The sequence below is a fragment of the Hemibagrus wyckioides genome, linkage group LG07, assembly GCF_019097595.1.
Source record: "Hemibagrus wyckioides isolate EC202008001 linkage group LG07, SWU_Hwy_1.0, whole genome shotgun sequence".
NCBI lineage: Eukaryota > Metazoa > Chordata > Actinopteri > Siluriformes > Bagridae > Hemibagrus > Hemibagrus wyckioides.
The window spans coordinates 15,487,921-15,508,608 of NC_080716.1; the positions used below are offsets into that span (position 1 = coordinate 15,487,921).

A 20,688-nucleotide genomic window follows, 5' to 3' on the forward strand; every position below is an offset into this window, starting at 1 on the left:
AAACAGCAAACAAAGACTGCGTAATAATGCATGTATTTCATTAAGGCCCAAGAAATTAACAACATTTCTACAAAAGTTTCAAACTCATAATTCTGTCTAAAGTTAATGCAAGAGAAGTCAGATTCAACTAAACATTGACATGGTAAATATTTCACATATTTCTTGTACATAATGGCAATTAACACATACAAGTAATTCAAAAAAAAAAAAAACATCCTGCAGTAAGATGTAAGAATACTGCTAATGGTCTTCAGCCTTTCATTTCATGTACACAGAGAGTATTGTCTCTGGACACGACTCTGATAATATCAAAGATATTTTACTACTTTCTGAGCCCTGTGCAAACAGTTTCAATGGGCCACTTGCCAACTTTCTTTTTGTCTAGGCATACATTCTGGTTAATGTTCCAATGAAATCCACAACAAAGAGCTATCAGATAAATGAAGACAGAAATAATAAGAAAAGTGCAAGCAAATCCTACAACCAAACAAAAACATCCACATTATTAACAATTGTAGCATAGCTTCAATTGATTGTTGTAGATCGCCTGATTGTAGATTGCTTACAAAATCACATAGGTATGCAGGGACAGGCATTAAAATGGTTTAGATCCTACCTGTCTGATTGATACCACTTTGTAGATTTAAATGAAGAACTGTCTAGTGTAGTGCCAGTGAAATACGGGGTCCCACAAGGATCAGTTTTAGGACCTCTGTTTTTCTCTGTATACATACTTCCATTTGGTAACATCATTAGAAGGCATGGGATTAGTTTTCATTGTTATGCCGATGATACCCAGTTATATATCTCATCAAAACCAGATGAAATATCTAATTTGTCTAGATTAACTGAGTATGTTAAAGATATTAAAGATTGGATGACCGATAATTTTCTATTACTAAATTCTGATAAGACAAAGATATTACTTATTGGTCCAAAAACTAGTACACAGCTCTCGCAATTCAGCTTGCATTTAGAAGGATGTACTATTACTACTAGTTCAACAGTGAAAGACCTGGGTGTAATATTAGACAGCAAGTTGTCCTTTAAATATCATTTTTCCAGTATTACAAAAACAGCCTTCTTTCATCTTAGAAATATTGCCAAGTTTAGGAACATTTTATCTGTATCTGATGCAGAAAAGTTAGTTCATGCATTCATGACCTCCAGACTGGACTATTGTAATGCATTGCTAGGTGGTTGTCCTGCATCTTAAATAAACAAGCTACAGTTAGTCCAGAATGCAGCCGCCAGAGTTCTTACCAGGTCAAGAAAATGATCATATAACCCCAATATTATCATCCCTGCACTGGCTACCTGTTAAGTTTAGAATTGACTATAAATCAGCACTACTTACGTTCAAGGCTCTAAATGGTTTAGCTCCCACATATCTAGCCAGTCTTCTAACACATTACAATCCACCACACTCTTTAAGATCACAAAACTCCAGACTTCTGGTAGTTCCCAGAATATCAAAGTCCACAAAAGGGGGTAGAGCATTTTCGTATTTAGCTAAATGTATTTACCTAAACTTTGAAATAGCCGTCCTGACAGTTTTTGGGGCTCAGACACATTCTCCCTGTTTAAACATAGACTAAAGACTTGTTTCTTTAGCCTGGCATACATTTAACACATCCCATAACCTTGTGCTCCAGTACATCTGATTAAATGCACATTATCATCTAGTGCTGCTAATATTATAAACAGCAGCTACGCTAATTCTGTTCCATTGTTTCCCTTCTTCTACCCATCCCGAGGCATATAGAGACTGTGCCGGCTCCAGTGGCATCCGGAGATGGACCAGCTCCAGCTGCTTTGTTCTGCTTTGTGAGGATTGGGGTATTCAAAGCAACGCCGTGGACGACAACAATCTCCATATTACTTTACATTATATTCTACACATACTGTATCGGCATCACACAATTGACTACACATAAATGCGCAATATAACCACACTCTCCGCTGTCGCCGAAATGAGGATGGGTTCCCTTTTGAGTCTGGTTCCTCTCAAGGTTTCTTCTCATACCATCTAAGGGAGTTTTTCCTTGCCACAGTAGCCTCAGTCACCTCAGGCTTGCTCACTTGGGATAACATCTAGGACTATTTGTCTGTTTATATGTTTGTTGTTTCCTTATGTTGTGTCAGGGTTGTGTAGAGGGATGAGCCAGGAGCATGTGGTAAGTGCACAACCAAGGCTTTACTTTATTTACAACTTTTATTTACAACAGGCAAAATCTAAGAAAGACGGGAAAACCCAACACAGGTCACTGCCGCTGCAGGTGATGGATAAGAGCCTGAAAGAGAGAATAAAGGGAAACAAAATGTCTAGTATGCCACTAACAGTGTTCAATACTCACCACTGTCTCTGGCAGGTATTGGGCTTAAATAGTCTCTGGCTAATTGCCTGCAGGTGCATCATCAGCACTCAGGTGATTGGGGCATGGTGACGTCACTGAGTCCGGCAGGTCCAAGACATCCGAGACCGACAACGGGGGTGGCCGCAGCCCCTGGGAGCGGGCCGATCCGGTCAACGTTGGTGGAACTCGGAGATGAGCGCGGGGTCGAGGATGTCCTCAAGGTTCACCCCCGATCTTCGCTCGGGACCATACCCTTCCCAGTCGACAAGGTACTGGAGTTGTTGGAGAGAAATTATATACCTAGCTTAGAATTATATACCTAGCTTTGAATTGGCCTAAAAGTAATATACTTAGTTTTAATTTATCAGTATTCTGCCTAAAAGTAGTATCTATCTATCAAAATTATTTAGCTATTGATTAAATAGCTGGCTTGCTTTGATTAATACAAGTCTATAACAATCAACTATAACCTTTATAATAATCATGCAGAACCATTAATATTAGCATGCTAGTATAATATTCACAGAGACTGGACATAGAAAAAGAGAAAACATTAGAAGTTACAGCAGAGTGAGGTGCATATCGTGTGACTATGTAATCTTAAATAAAGCTTTGCAGGCACTAAGAAAAAAAAGGCAATGAAACACTTAAAGGCTCAGGGCCCAAGATATGCACTAAGGCAAGGGGAAAACAGTGGGTGACGAGCCAGGTTACTGTGATATGATAGTGGTGGGCTGTTAGGGCAATGTGATCTAGTCTATGGTAAACAACAGCATTGGAACGCCAGCGATGAAGCGCAGAGGATATAAGACAGCATAATTGCAAAGCTTTCTTAAACATAGCAGCACATCTAACCATCTAACATGGATCAAGCAGTCAAAAAATAATAATAATAATGTCAAAATAACGTAGAAGAAGAGACCAGGGTATAAAATAAGGGATTTCTGTTATTTTATAATATATATAATATAATATAATATATTATAAGTATTTGATAGTTAATTGAGCACATTGGGTAAGATTATGGACAAAATAGAAACTGACACAATCTAAAATTCCACCCTGTGATATGTACACTCGGTGCCCCATCGCCGCGAGTCAAGGATATCTCGGACTCAGTAGACTGCATCGTCTGTGTCCACCTGGGGCTGCTGTGACGCAGCCGGCTCTGTGGAAGGAGGAAGAAGAGGATCAATATATTGTTTCAGGAAGGATGTGTGAAATGTAGGTGAGATCTGATAGCGCGCCGGCAGATTGAGCTCGTATGTCACGTCATTCATGGCCCGTTGAATAGTGAATGGACCTATGTAGCAGGGACTTAATTTTTTACAGGGAAGCTTGAGTCACAGGTCCCGTGTAGAGAGCCAGACCTTGTTGTCAGGCAGGTATAGTGGCGCTTCCCTCTGGTGGGTATCAGCCTGGCGTTTATGCCGGCGCACAGCATGGTGCAGGTGTGTATGCGTTGACTCCCAGACCCTCTCACTCTCTCTGAACCAATAGTCCACAGCTGGGATTTCGGAAGGTTCGCCTGACCACGGGAACAGAGGCGGCTGATAACCGAGCACGCGCTGGAAAGGAGTAAGCCCCGTAGCTTCCTGGCAGAGTGAGTTCTGCGCATACTCGGCCCAGAGCAGGTATTGGCTCCAGTTCTCCTGATGGTCCCGGCAGTAGGCTCGAAGATAGCGCCCGATCTCTTGTATTTTGCGCTCAGTCTGGCCGTTAGTCTGTGGATGATAACCAGAAGAGAGATTTACTGCTACGCCCAATTACTTAAAGAAGTTGCGCCACACCTTGGAGGTGAACTGGGGTCCTCTGTCCGATACGATATCCTCCGGGATGCCATAGTGTCGGAAAAAGTGGTGGAAGAGGGCCTCCGCGGTCTCCAAGACTGTAGGTAAACCTCGGAGTGGTAGCAGTTTACACACCTTGGAAAACCTGTGTACTACGACAAGAATGGTGGTATAACCGTCGTAGGAGGGCAAGTCGGTGGCGAAATTGATCCCCAGGTGAGACCAGGGTCGATGGGGAATCGGAAGTGGTACAAGCTTGCTCTCAGGTAGACGGCGTGGCATGGAAATGACGGTGCAGACCGAGCATCCTTTTATGGATCGCGCCACTTCTCGCACCATGTTAGGCCACCAATACATGTCTCGAAGGAGTGAGAGGGTTCTCTGTCTGCTCGGATGTCCCGAGCCTGGAGAGGAGTGCACCTGAGTCTAACAGGAGTAGACAGTGGGACGAGGGCATGTACATTTTCCCCTCCAGGGTTCCTGGTGGAGCAGGTTCTTCTGAAGTGGCGGCACGGATCTCCTCATCAAGGTTCCAAAGAATAGGGCAGACGAAGAGGTCTGCAGGCAGAATGGGCTCAAGTACTTCCGATTTCAGATCAGAGGAATGGGCACGCGACAGGGCATCGGCTTTGGAGTTTTTATGGCCAGGGCGATATGTGATCTTGAACTGAAACCGAGTGAAGAACAGGGCCCAGCAAGCTTGGCGAGGGTTTAGCCGCCTGGCTTCCCCGAGGTACTGAAGATTTTTATGGTCTGTGATCACTTCAAAAGGATGCTCCGCACCCTCCAGCCAGTGCTGCCACTCTTCTAATGCCAACTTGATGGCTAATAACTCACTATTACCTATATCGTAGTTCTGATCTAATTCACACTTCTCCAGCTTGAGGTAAAGGTGGTGGCGGCGGAGACGTGCTAGCATCTGCCGGACATGATGGACATGATCGGTCCGATTGGGAGAATAGATCAAAATGTCATCAATATACACCATCACGAACCAATGAAGCATGTCCCGAAGTATCTCGTTCATGAAGTTTTGGAACACGGATGGTGTGTAGGGCATGACTCGATACTCGTAATGGCCGGCAGGTGTGATAAAGGCCGTCTTCCATTCATCCCCGCGGTGGATTCGGATCAAGTTATATGCGCTTCGCAGGTCAAGCTTGGTAAAGATGCGCACTCCCCGAAGTTCCTTGAGTGCTGCGGGGACCAGAGGCAGGGGGTAAGCTAACTTTACTGTTTGGGAATTTAAACTCCAGTAATCTATACATGGCCTCAGCCCCCCATCCTTCTTAGCCACAAAGCTTCCCTGATGTATTCCTTCATTGCTTTCTGTTCCGGGACAGACAGAGGGTAGATGTGCCCCTTGGGCATCTTAGCGTCGGGAAGGAGTTCTACTGCGCAATCCCATGGCCGGTGTGGAGGTAGTTTAGTGGCGGCGGATTTACAAAAGACATCGCGGAAGCTCCGATATTCACTCGGGGGTTCTATGGAGATGGAACTTTGAGGGCTCTCCACTGTTGTTGATCCCAGGATCAGTCCTTCAGGAGCCACGACTGGGAGCATGCGTAGGCAGGACCAGAAGCAGTAGTCGCTCCACTGGTCAATACTCCCTTCACTCCACCGGATGTTAGGTTGGTGGAGAGCCAACCAGGGGCGTCCCAGAACAATGTCCACGCGAGATTTCTCCAGCACCAGGAAGGATAACGTCTCTTCATGGAGCACGCCAATACGGAGGTTCAGTTCGGGAGTGATCCACTTTATCAGACTGTGGCCCAGTGGCTTTCCCTGTATCGTGGTGATCCGATAATGCTTGGGGCTCGGCTGCCGGGGTATATGACAGGCAGACAGGACCCGGGAGGATATAAAGTTTCCTGATGCTCCCGAGTCGAAGAGCACCTTTACTGGATGAGAGTGAGAGCGGACAATCAGAGCAGCATCGTGATACCGTGGATTGAATATCACCGAAGCACAGCGTATACTCGCAGATGGTGTTCTTGCCTTACCGTAGGGTGAACAGCTCATCTTGAACTCAGAGAGCGGAAGCGCTCTCGCCGAAGACTGCCTTGAAGTGGGCCAGGAAGCCAACCAGGGAGGCAAGTTCTGGGCTCTCAGATGTCCATGACGCCTCAGCTTCAAGCCTCACCGGACAGTAGCGATAGGATTAAGGCAATCTTTGCGCGGTTGTTGGGGAACAACATTGCAATAGAGTTGGCATTGCATCACAAATCCTGCACATTCCAATACCTCACCCGAGTATAATGCTGGTTTGGCCACGGGACAGGCCAGTGGAGCCGCCGCGGACAGTATGGCTTCCTGTAGCGTGGCCGCCAGTGCAGCGACCGGATCTGGTGCAGAAGATGGTCCGTCTTGCATCTGCTGCGGATCTGGTGTGGGAGGCATGCCGTCATGCTGATCTTGCATCTTGCTGGTAGGACTCCGTTAATTTGTTCAAGGGTGAGTATTCTGTCAGGGTTGTGTAGAGGGATGAGCCAGGAGCATGTGGTAAGTGCACAACCAAGGCTTTACTTTATTTACAACTTCAGGCAAAACATAAGAAAGACGGGAAAACCTAATACAGGTCACTGCCACTGTGGGAGATGGATGAGAGCCTGAAAGAGAGAATAAAGGGAAACAAAATGTCTAGTATACCACTAACAGTGTTCAATACTCACCGCTGTCTCTGGCGAGTATTGGGCTTAAATAGTCTCTGGCTAATCGCCTGCAGGTGCATCGTCGGCACTCAGGTAATTGGGGCATGGTGACTTCACTGAGTCCGGCAGGTCCGTGACATGTTGTTTCTTATGTAAAGCTGCTTTGAGACAATGCTCTTTGTTAAAAGCACTATACAAATAAAATTGAATTGAATTAAATAGCATCAACTTTCAAAAGCCGCTGGGGCAGGTAGATGTGTCAAGACAACGAATGTGCATATAAAATATGGTGTTTTGTACAAAACCATAGTCCCAGCTGCCATACAAATGATCACAAATGCCTGGAGCAATGACATGACAGATCCACAGTAGACACATTGTGCAGATTGCTTATGTAGTAGTTCTCCAGGTTAAGTGACCTATACATGACTTAAAACATCTTTTAAAAATCAGAATTGCTGATCTTTCCACACTAAACAACTTTACTTAGTTGCAATCAGTGTTTAGTCTTATCGGGGTGTACACACTAGATCATGACTCACAGAAAAGTGATTTTATTTTGTTTTTGCATTACTGCACTTGCAAATAGTTGCAGAATCACAGAGAATATTTGACCGTCTTGGGGATGTAGCCACTAAACCCCCAAATTAGTTAGAGACTGGGATATTGTGGCTAAAACCTAAATGATCTAACTCCAAATCCTATCTGTGCAAGAATGCAAGTCCTTAGCCCTGACAAGCAATTTCACTCCCTAACTCCCCCAAAGAAACCTATCAAAGACTTTGAAAGGTGCCATGACATTTAATATTCCTTCTAGATCTGAAATCATGATACTAATAATATTGCATTTTAAACAAGACAACACACACAAGATAGATGGATGGATGGATGGATGGATGGATGGATGGATGGATGGATGGATAGATAGATAGATAGATAGATAGATAGATAGATAGATAGATAGATAGATAGATAGATAGATAGATAGATAGATAGATAGGAAAATGAACAACAGGAAAAAGCGCATCTTAATTCAATGATCCAAACAGAAAGTGTGTTTGTGTGTGTGTGAGAGGCATTTTTAGTGATATTCTGATAAAAGTAAAGTTGTGCCAAGCCTTTTCTATCTACAGCACCAATGAGAATCCTCACTTTCTCTCATTCTTTGTAAATGTATAATTATTTGTGTACCTTGTAAGTTTTTATTTCCATCCATCTAAAATAAAATAAAAGACAAAAGTATGCAATATAATTGTGGATATAAATTGTTTTTAGAGGAGTAAGCATATTTTTAAATATTTTTAAGTTTACCTTTAAGTTCTTTAAATTATGAAGATAGCTACATGAGCTATATTTTGTGTAATTATATTAGCTCTGTACTATATTGCTAAAAACAGATTAACATTTTGCCTACAGTGTAAATCTTACAGTCACGTACATGCAAAAGGAGAAGTAGTAAATGCAACAGGAGAGTTCCATTAGACTCCTTGACCTGGAACATACTCACCGATAAGTTTTCTGTCTCTCCTTCAACTGTGCCTTTCTATTAGCCAGCTCCTGAGGCAGGATCTCATTAGAGAGACTTTTAGCTTTGAAGGGAAAAGAAGAGGAAGGAAGAATCCACCATTGGAAATCCTGAGCTTGAATTAGGGTGAGATAAAATCCTCTCCCTGGGGCAGTTGTTAGGACTGACCTGTGCTGTCGCGTACTTCTATTTTGATATTCCCCACTAACCAGCAGTAGCAGGGGAAGGTTTGCGTGTTTTTCCCTCCTGGTGGTGTGACTTTCACATAATTGCAAAGCCATTTGTCTTCCAGAAAGTACTTTTGCTTCTCTAAGCGTACAAGGATCACATGACCCAGAGCTCCGGACTATGTAGTCATCAACCTGTAGAAGATTGAGATAAGATTGAAAGGAAATACAGTTTGTGTATACTTATGAGAAACAATGCCTGTTAAAAAGAACCAGTTTAATAATGGTTTAATTTAACTTGAATGAAAAGGCTATTACTGGGGCCTGGAGAAAGTTTGACTGCTCAGTTATCCTCAGTTGTAAGTTCATAAAAGCATATGACAACAATATAACAGTAAGTTCAGATATATTCAGGCCTCTACACTCTCACTCACTGCGCCATCACACTGATCCAGGCCTGGTTTGTCCAGCAGTGTTCTCTCACTCTCTCCATTCTCCCTCACCAGGGTTACATACACATAGTTATTAACACCCGAGTACTTTAAGGTTCCTGTAGCCACAGTCACTTTGTACTCCATCTGCACACATAATTCACATCAACTCTTGTATATAAAACTGACCATGAGATGCAGTATCTCATAGCTGATTTCAAATGTAGTTCATTTCAGTTTGCTCATTCAGAAACCCAAAAGTATGTCTATACATGCATGGCTACATCCTTTCACAGATTTAAGGAGAAATTTTGAAATTATTGGAGCATGTACCATAAATACTATAGAGTATACAATGCTTATTAATGACTTGTGAATTGCCAAAAATACAATAAATTGGCACCACCATGCCAGCATCAAAAACAAAAATAGTTGATGCCTTTGTTAAATACTTAGTGCTAGTTGTGCGTTGTGTGTGTGTTTAATATTTTGAAAATAATGATATACAGTGTGGGGGGGCACGGTGGCTTGGTATTTAGCATGTTTGCCTCACACCTCCATGGTTGGGGGTTTGATACACACATACAGACACACACACACACACACTCTCTCTCTCACCTGTGTGGACACACACACACACACATAACTTACACTACCAGTCAAAAGTCTGGACACACCTTTTAATTCAATGTTTTTTGTTTAGTGAATTATTTTCTACATTCTAGAACAATACTGGAGATTTCAAAACTATGAAATAACACACATGGATTTATGTAATCCATATGTAACGACAACACCACCAGTCAGTTGTTATTTTAAGACACGAAGGTCAGGTGTTCTGGAATAGTTCTTACAAGAACAGTATTGTCAAGTGCATTTGCAAAACCCATCAAGCACCATGAAGAAACTGGCTCACATGAAGACCATCCCAGTAAAGCAAGACCAAAACTTACCTCTGCTGCAGAGGAGAAGTTCATTTAGAGTTACCAGCCTCATAAATCACCAATGAACAGCACCTCATATTAGAGCTGTTATGAAGGCTTTACAGAGCATCATTAGCAGACATATCTCAATATTAACTGTTCAAAGGACATTATTGTGTATTTCAGCCACTATCAGCATTGTTTTACAATGTAGAAAGAAATAAACATCAGGAAAGACTATGGAATTAGAAGATGTGTCAAAACTTTTGACTGGTAGTGTATATTGTTCAATACTTATTGCACTACCTCAACCCCCTGTGTTCATTACATCTGCTGCTATATTTATATTTACATTTAATTCTATTTTGCACTACCTCAACCGCTGCTATTGTATTTTTGCACAATACATGTTGTACTGCACATGTTCTTTTTCTTTTTTCGGCACTAAGTGTCCTGTGTTTTTGTGTTGTCTTTTTTGTACTTATTGTTTTTGCACTGTCTTGTCTTTGCTCTGTTTGCACCTAGCTGCACACTCTGCACTTTATGTGGCTTGGACAAACTTCGGTCCTAGCTCTGTGGTGTTGTTTTTTCATTTTTGATCTTTATGTTGTATGTTTATGTAGCACCAGGTCCTGGAGAAACGTTGTTCCATTTCACTATGTACTGTGTCAGCTATATGTGGTTGAAATGACAATAAAGCTTCTTGAATCTTGATTCCCGCCTCCGCTATGTGTGTGTGGAGTTTGCATGTTCTCCCCAGGCCTCAGGGGTTTCCTCCGGGTACTTCAGTTTCCTCTCCCAGTCCAAAGACATGCATTGTAGGTTGATTGGCTATCTAAATTGTCTGTAGCGTGTGAACGTGTGTGATTGAGGCCCTGCAATAGACTGGCACCCTGTCCAGGGTGTACCCTGCCTTGTGCCCATAGTCTCCTGGGATAGGCTCCAGGTTCCCTTTGACCCAGTAGTAGGATATGCAGGTATAGAAAATGGATGGGATAGATAGAAATTAAATAACATATACTTATGTGATTTTGAATGTATTATTTAATTACTTTATTTATTTATACTTAATAATATATAGATATAATCTCCCAAATTCCAGTTGGTATAGTTTAAATACAAATCAGCTATAATTCAAATAGATAGTCAAGCTAAAGTAAGAACACAAAGAAGCACAGTTTTATAGTTGTAGACACATAGTCATATAGATACTGAAAGGGAAAATAAATAGGAAAGGATTCAGGTGATGGGATATGAATACTATTCTGTTCTGTCAAGTGCTGTTAACTCACCACATTTCCATTTAGTTTATATTATCTACATTAACCTACACAAGCAAAATATCCCTGCTATTACACAGATTTGTAACATCCATATGGTTGGTGCCTTAAGTGGCTTAAGCTATAGAAACCATTTTATACAAAAATCAATGAGAGCCTAACTGGATGAAATACACAATAGCAAGTATACTTTGCAATAGCAGAATCTTCAATAAAATCAAAACATAGTAAAACTTCATAGTCAATATTTACCTAGTAATCCTTGTTAGTGAAGACTTGTCGTTTACTTTAGCCTGTCTTCACTGCTTCCTTCCTCTGACTTTTGTACAGTCTGTATGGTTTTTCTAGGTTTATCTTAGCACACTGCTATCAAATATCCAACTTCTGCAAACTGAGGTTTCCCACACTCTCTCACTCTCTTCTGTGAAGTTGTTGCTCTTTTCAGCCCTCCTCTTTCTCTGTATATGGTTAAATGTTGTAATAAGCTCCAGTCTTCTGGGAAGGCATTAATGAAGTCAGGTACTGATGTCAGGTGAAGAGGCCTGATGTGCAGTCAACATTCCAATTGTGGCAAAAGAGAGTCCGACCCAGTTTTAGTATACATGCAATAAACCAATTAGAGGCAAGATTTTGCATTTCAGTCAACTAAACCGACTACGCCACCCTGTTAGGTACAGAGAACCCTTGCACAATAATTCATGTAAGCACACAGGTTCGTTAGTCCAAAAGGAAGCAAAGTAGTGGATGCAGAAATACAAAAATACAAAAGCTTTATTAACAAAAACAGTTCATTACATACCGCTCAATACAATTCATTAAAATCCCCAGGACACAAAGATCAACCACTACAATAAAGACCAGAAAGGACTGTCACCCACTTGTCTACACACACACACACACACACACACACAAACACAAATAAGTAAACATGAATACACTAGGAGCCAGAGTTAACCAGGCCAGGCAACCCAGCCTCAACTTCCTTATTGGCCTACTCAAAAATACCTCGGCAAATAAACACTCAACTCACTCACACCGCACACTAGTGAGATCATGCACAGCCACACAGCACGCAGTGAAGGAAGCACCACCAGCAAACAGGAAGGACAACTTGAGGCTTGCCCTGGGGCTTGACTCCTAGGAAACACGAAATAAAGAAAACAATTATACATGCACAGAAACTATACAAAATATAAATCAGGCACGCAAAGAAAAAGAAAAAAAAAACAATTTACAACTAGATCGCATAAAGCACAGAATGGACAAGCCAATATGGGGGTCAGCCAACGGCCCACACATCCACTATGATGACTGAAAAATAAAACACTATCGGCTAAGGGGGAGAAAGGCTAGAAAACCTAAGATCATAGAGCAGTCTAATTGGCCTTAGCCAAGTAGCCACTATACATACCATAAACGCAGCAGAGGCCCTGAGCTACACTGGAAATGGACTGGCCCTGAGCTATACCGGAAATGGGCTGTCCCAAAGCTATGATGCACACCAGGTGGCACCCCATACCCTGGAATATATATACATTCCCCAATCATATTGTGATTAAACCATGCCCTGCTCATTACAGCTCTGCTTTGGCACACAATCCAAGTGTGTGACTCACTACAATTTATCCCACGCTCTTGGATCGTCGCCCCGACGATCACCAAACCACCATAATTAATCCCAAGGTCTAAAATTGGCCATGATAGCACTAGTCCTAGCCTGAGGAGCGCTCCCATGAACCCCTTCTGTGGATCGAGGAAGATGATGGGGATTGGAGTGGCAACTGGCCGTTGCCCGCCCTGTTCTTCGCTACCCCCTCCCAGCCTCTCCGACTGGAACTTCTACCCTTAACTCCCTGCTACTAAGGAGGTTCCCATTAACACCACTTAGCTCCTGCTGGGGCCTCTGACCTACCTGTACTGGACTTGCTGCTGTTGACCGGCCCAAAGAACCCAACTGTTGGTGGGCTGTTGGCTCACCTGCTGGTAGTTCAACCCACAATTCTATCTCTTCATCTTCATCTGACAAAGACTCACTTGATGTGGGGTCCCGGGCACCATCCACTGCCCCGCTAGCTGCCAGTTCTTTCTGCACTCAACCCTTTAGTAAGGAACGATGCACATTCTTAACCTTAGTCAAATCGTCCACTGGGGCAATAGTGTACACTACACCCCCCTCCTTAGGTGCTCTAACCACTTGATACACTACCTGGCTCCACAAATCCTGGATTTTATGACGTCCCCTTAACCCATACTCACGAAGGTACACCAACTGGCCTTCAGTCAGTGGCACATCTCTAACATGCTGGTCATGTCTCATTTTACGCCTCTCTGCTGCAGCCTGCAACCGCTCTCGGGCCCCCTGAAAGGCCACTTGAAGTCTAGTCTGATGTTCCACTATCCAGTCATGCACACTGCCTACCTGAGGTTCCAAGTTCCTCCCCAACAGAAAATCAACAGGCAACCGGGGTTCCTGGCCAAACATCAAAAAGTGTGGCAACTCTTCTGTTGCCTGATGAGGGATAGTATTATAACAGAACAATACCTGAGGAAGGCAAGCAATCCAGTCTCGTTTCCTAGAAATGGGCAAAGCACGCAACAAATTATGCAAGGTACGATTAAAGCATTCACACTGGCCATTGCCAGCTGGATGGCAAGGTGTAGTGCGAGACTTCTCCATACCATAGAGTACACATAACTGGCGCAACAGTGAAGACTCAAAACTACGCCCTTGATTAGAGTGAAGGAGAGTTGGCACACCAAACTTATAGAAACACTCTGCCAACAATACCTGGGCCACAGTCTCTGCATGCTGATCACGAGTGGGAACCGCCAAAGTATACTTGCTGAAAACATCAGTCATCACTAGCACATTCTCAAAGCTAGTACTAGACAGCTCCAACAGAGAAAAGTCATTCATTCATTGTCTCCCGCTTATCCGTAGCTGGGTCGCGGGGGCAGCAGTCTAAGCAGGGATGCCCAGACTTCCTTCTCCCTAGCCACTTCCTCCAGCTCTTCCGGGGGAATTCCAAGGCGTTCCCAGGCCAGCCGAGAGACATAGTCCCTCCAGCGTGTCCTGGGTCTTCCCTGGGGTCTCTTCCCGGTTGGGCATGCCCGGAACACTTCCCCTGGGAGACGTCCAGGAGGCATCCGAAACAGATGCCCAAGCCACCTCAACTGGCCCCTTTCGATGTAGAGGAGCAGCGGCTCTTCTCCGAGCTCCTCTCGGGTGACAGAGCTCCTTACCCTATCTCTAAGAGAACGCCCCGCCACCTTACGAAGAAAACTCATTTCGGCCGCCTGTATCCGGGATCTTGTCCTTTTGGTCATGACCCAGAGCTCATGAACATAAGTAAGAGTAGGAACGTAGACTAACTGGTAAATTGAGAGCTTCGCCTTTCGGCTCAGCTATACTATAGAGATACTTAAACTCCTCCACTTGAGGAAGGAACACCCCTCCAACCTGGAGGGGACAAACCACCTTTTTCCAGTCGAGAACCATGGCCACAGATTTGGAGGTGCTGATCCTCATCCCAGCCGCTTCGCACTCGGCTGCGAACTGCCCCAGCGCATGCTGTAAGTCCTGGCTCGAAGGAGCCAACAGGACAACATCATCTGCAAAAAGCAGAGACGAAATCCTATGATCCCCAAACCGGACTCCCTCCACCACCTGGCTGCGCCTAGAAATTCTGTCCATAAAAATAATGAACAGAACCGGTGACAAAGGACAACCCTGCCAGAGTCCAACATGCACTGGGAACAGATGAATTACAGGTGAATTACAGCTGGCAATGTGAACCAAGCTCCTGCTCCGGTCATACAGAGACCAAACAGCCCTTAACAGAGGGCCGCGGACCCCATACTCCCAGAGCACCTCCCACAGAATGCCACAAGGGACTCGGTCGAATGCCTTCTCCAAGTCCACAAAACACATGTGGACTGATTGGGCAAACTCCCATGAACCCTCAAGCACCCTGTGAAGGATATAGAGCTGGTCCAGTGTCCCACGACTAGGACGAAACCCGCATTGTTCCTCCTGAATCCGTGGTTCGACTAAAGGACGGACTCTCCTCTCCAGTACCCTGGAATAGACTTTCCCTGGGAGGCTGAGGAGTGTGATCCCCCTATAGTTGGAACACACCCTCCGATCCCCCTTCTTAAAAAGAGGGACCACCACCCCGGTCGCCCAGTCCAGAGGCACTGTCCCTGACTGCCATGCTATGTTGCAGAGACGTGTCAGCCAAGACAGCCCCACAACATCCAGATACTTAAGGTACTCAGGGTGAATCTCATCCACTCCCAGCGCCTTGCCACCAAGGAGCTGCTGGACTACCTCAGTGACTTCAGCTAGGGTAATGGATGAATCTACCTCTGAGTCCTCAGCCTCTGCTTCCTCTATGGAAGGTGTGTCAGTAGGATTGAGGAGATCCTCGAAGTATTCCTTCCACCTTCCGACAATATCCCCAGTCAAGGTCAGCAACTCTCCACCAGCACCATACACAGTGCTGGCAGAGAGCTGCTTACCTCTTCTGAGGCGCCGGACGGTCTGCCAGAATTTCCCCGAGGCCGACTAATAGTCCTTCTCCATGGCCTCCCCGAACTCCTCCCAGACCCGAGTTTTTGCTTCCACAACCACCCGGGCTGCAGCTTGCTTGGCCTGCCGGTACTCATCAGCTGCGTCCGGAGTCCCACAAGCCAACCAGGCTCGATAGGACTCTTTCTTCAGCTTGACAGCATCCCTTACTTCCAGTGTCCACCACTGGGTTCGGAGATTGCTGCCACGACAGGCACCAGAGACCTTATGGCCACAGCTCCTGGTAGCTGCATCAACAATGGAGGAGGACTACATGGTCCACTCAGACTCAATGTCCCCAACCTCCCTCGGAATCTTGTCGAAACTCTCCCGGAGGTGGGAGTTGAAGACCTCCTAACAGAGGGTTCAGTCAGACATTCCCAACAGACCCCCACAATATGTTTGGGTCTGCCAAGTCTGTCCGGCATCCTCCTCTGCAAGCGGATCCAACTCACCACCAGGTGGTGATCAGTTGACAGCTCGGCCCCTCTCTTCACCCTAGTGTCCAAGACATATGGCCGAAGGTCAGATGACACGACCACAAAGTCGATCATCGACCTCCGGCCTAAGGTGTCCTGGTACCACGTGTACTGATGGGCACCCTTATGCTTGAACATGGTGTTTGTTATGGACAGACTGTGACTAGCACAATCCAATAACAGAACACCACTTGAATTCAGATCAGGGGGGCCGTTCCTCCCAATCACGCCCCTCCAGGTAACACTGTCGCTACCCACATTGGCGTTGGAGTCCCCCAGTATAACTATGGAGTCCCCAGTTGGGGCACCTTCCAGCACCCCTCGTAGGGTCTCCAAGAAGTTTGGGTACTCCACACTGCCACACTGCAACAACAGTGAGGCCCCTATCCCCCACCCGAAGGCTCAGGGAAACCACCCTCTCATTTACTGGGGAAAACTCCAACACATGGCGGCTGAGCTCGGGGGCTATAAGCAAGCCCACCCCACTAACGCCCCGGTAACGCCAATCTGGGCGACGTAACGGTCCTTGCTTTTGTTTTCTTCATAAGGGGGATTTGAACCGCTCTTAGTCTGACCCATCAACTAGGACCCGTTTGCCTTGGGAGACCCTACCAGGGGCACTTGGCCCCTGACAACATGGCTCCTAGGCTCATTCGGGTGCTCAAACCCCTCCACCACAATAAGGTGGCGGTTCAGGGAGGGGACAGAGTAAAGTTGATGGCTAAAATCTCATTTGGCTTTGTGGCTAACAAATGCCCCATAAAGCCCTGTGACAACAGCTGTGTATCTTTCGCAGCCTGGCATCGATCACACTCTTTGTACCAGCGAGCAACATCCAAAGAGAGACTTGGCCAATAACACCGCTGCCGAACCAGCTCTGTAGTGCGCTCTATGATGTCCATGTTGCTGACGTAACTGCTGCAGCACCTCAACTTTCAAAACCTCAAGCAACACCAATTGAAGAAGCTCCTCCTTATCACTGGGACAAAACCACTGGCGCTCTACCAGCCGGTCCCACTGGTGAAGCAAGGTCAAAACTGACCTAGACAAGTGCCTTCGTTCTTCAGGGCCGGGGTGAACTTTGCGATTCCAAAACCGCAATGCTTCTCTAATCGTGGGGTCAGCGGTCTGTAATACATGCAAATCCCCGACTGCATACCCAGGCAGTGTAGTGACTGCACACTGAGTTACCACCGTGGCAGGGTCTAACCCTGCCCACTGCCTCAGGGATGCTGGAACTGCAGTACCCAGGGCCAACCTACTTAACACCGTAGGCTCCGGTGAATACAACTGAGAAAGTGCATCTGCATTCCGATTACTCCTACCTGAATGATACTTGATATCAAAATCAAAAGTAGCCAGCTGGGCAGCCCACCACTGCTCAGTAGCACCAAGCTTGGCAGACATGAGATGGCTCAGTGGATTGTTATCTGTAAACACAATACACTTATTACCCAACAGGTACTCCCGAAACTTCTCGTCATTGCCCACTTAAGCGCCAAAAACTCCAACTTCATGGAGCTATAGTTGGACATATTGCGCTCAGTGGGCCTAAGGCTACGACTTGCATAGGCCACTGGACGCACCTTACCTTCCTGTTCCTGTGAGAGGACTGCCCCCAACCCTTGGTGGCTAGCATCTATCTCCAGTACAAAAGGCTTAGAGAAATCAGCATAAGCTAATATCGGAGTAGTGGTAAGCTTCTGCTTCAATCCCTCAAAACTCTCCTGACAGATCTTATCCCATGCATCAAGGAAACTTCGGCCCAAATTCTTCCTAGGCTTGTTCTGACCACCTGCAAACTCTCCAACCAACCTATGTAATGGAGCAGACAATTTAGCAATCCCCTCAATGAAACGGCGGCAATAGCTGACAAAACCAAGGAAAGAACGCAATTCAGTGATGTTAGCAGGTCGTCGCCACTGAAGCACTGCCTCAATCTTAGCTTGATCGGTAGCTACCCGCTGGTACGAAATAACATGACCGAGGTATTTCACCTCTTGTTGGAAAAAGGCACACTTCCCTGATTTAACCTTTAGACCTTCCCGCTTCAAGCGACTTAAGACAACCTCCAACCTTTCTACGTGCTGGTCAACAGAGGAAGAGAACACTACAATGTCATCCAAATACAAAAGTAAGGAACAATATTGCTGATCTCCGAACAATCATTCCATCAACTGCTGAAAAGTTTTGCAAAAGAGTCCAAAGGGCAGTCGATTCCACTCGAACAAGCCAAAGGGCATACAAAAAGCAGTCTTAGGCTTATCACCCTCAGTGACAGGGACCTGATTATACACACTGACTAAATCCATCGTAGAAAACCAGCAGGCCCCTGTCAAGGCATCTAGCAATTCTTCAATGCATGGTAAAGGAAACGCATCCCTTCTGGTCTTAGAGTTAAGCTGACGGTAGTCCTTTTTCTTAACTAACACAATTGGTGATGCATACGGGCTACTGCTCTCCCTTATGACTTGAGACTCCAACAGCTGATTAATGTGGGCTCTCACAACCTCATAGTCTGAAGGGGGAATATGGCGATGATGCTGCCGTACAGGAATCTCATCTAGAAGAGGGATATCATGGGAAATAAGATTGGTACATCCCAAGTCACCCTCATAAGCTGAGAAAACTGTCTGGTACTTCTCAAGCAAAGCCTTGACCTTCCCCTGCTCCCTCTCAGGCAACCCTGAAAGGTCCACTGCCCGAATCTGTTCCAAAACAGTTGAACCCACAGTCTGGATGGTTTGGGCAGACATAGTGGCAATTTCTGGTCTAACCTCAGTAATACCTAGAGGTAAACTGAGTACATACACACTAGTCAGGGTACCCAAAACATCTGACATGCCCACATTGACCACTGGCACATACACAGTGCTTCCAGTCACCTACAACAATGAGGGAGATAGCAGCAAACCCTCAGGTAACCCTGACTAAGGGCTCAAGAAGCACGGCACTACTGACAAAGTGTTCTGCACAGGTGGCTCCTATGAACTTCATAGTCCCACCTGGGATGCAATATGCCCATGGACCACGCACCTTAACCTTGGCCACACCCCTAGACTGACCTTGACTTTGATGACAGTGCTGCAAAGCTTGAAACACAAAGGTTGGAACACTAGAGACCGATAGAGATTCAAAAAGTGCAGGGCCATGCTGGCCAAAGAGTTCCTGGTAACACCGCCCAAGTACATTCATCCCCAACACACCAGGGACTTGGACACACAAGCCCCCCGGAGGATCTCTGACCACCAGCACCCCACATTGCGGAACTATTTTACCACATAATTCAATATCCAACTCCATATACCCAACAAAGGGGATAGAAAGACCGTTAGCAGCCCGAAGCTGCAGCCAGGAACAGGATCTAAGGTGCTCATAACCCCATGGTTCAAAACGCTGTAGAAAACAACTCTGTAATTGTTGATACCATAGAACCTGTGTCTATTAAACATGAAACAGACACATCACCAATAAGAACATCCAGATGTGGACAGGCTGACATCAGGTTTGGGACAGAATTAGAAGGGACATTGATATCGGAGCCAACCTTCCCCCCAGCTGAACTGTGGCTCTTCAGCACGGCGGGAGCTAGTTTTCCGAAGGCTGAGTGGACCGTGGCTGTCCGCCCTCTGACTCCCCTGGATTTCCCTGAGAACGCACAGGAGGGTGAGGGAGAACACGCTCTTCCTCACACTCCCGAGCAAAATGACCAGGCTTATGACACCATCTACAAATAACTGGGCCCTTTCGAACAGGCAGGGTGCAAGGGTGGGAATGAATCCCCTGAAAGTGTACAATACTTTGGGTGAGTTGATTCAACTGTGCCTGCTACAATTTTAGCATTTCCCTCAGCTCACTCATCTCAGACTGTCGGGGCAGGCTGTCTCTACGTAACTGGGCATCCCCATGCACTCCATACTGAAAACCATGCACCACAGGAACGGACTGACTTCGCCCCCTTGCCCCATCCGGCATCCCCTCTTGCTCCCACTTAATGGCCTCACTACAAACGTCTAATAAGGTCGAATCAGGTTGGCGAGGACCAATTGTTTTAACTCACGGTGAAGGGCATTATCTGAAACATATTCCACAAATTGATCCCTCAACACTATCTCTGCATTTGGAATAGCATTGGGGGACCTCTGCCTAATTTTCTTCAGCAGGCCCAGGAGGGCAAGAGAAAACTCTAAAAGGGTTTCCCCCCTCCTGCTGTCTCCGCGAGAAAAAGGCCTCCTGCAGGGCAACATAGGACTGGGAGCAACCATACAGCTCTCTCAAAATGGAAATAATTTTGGTGGGATCTTCACGCTCAACTGTGGAACGATAGTGAATCTCTTCACGGGCCTCTCCCTCTAAATGGTCAAACAAAAAGAAGGCTTGCTCAGCCACTGATAATCGACAGGCACGAATACAAGCTTGCGCTTCATCCACCCATTAATCTATACCAACCCCGGACCGACCGTTAAACTTTGGACATTTATGATCCCTTGGTATAAACACAAATTGCTCAACCGA

The 20,688-nt window shown here is 45.6% G+C and overlaps 2 pseudogenes; both read right to left on the reverse strand.

Moving 5' to 3' along the window:
* The window catches only part of LOC131355774 (polyunsaturated fatty acid 5-lipoxygenase-like), a 52,784-nt pseudogene extending 43,716 nt beyond the window's left edge, over positions 1 to 9,068 (reverse strand).
* Positions 9,069 to 12,175: 3,107 nt separating this feature from the next.
* Positions 12,176 to 20,148, reverse strand: LOC131356232 (uncharacterized; annotated as a pseudogene).
* Positions 20,149 to 20,688: the final 540 nt, after the last annotated feature.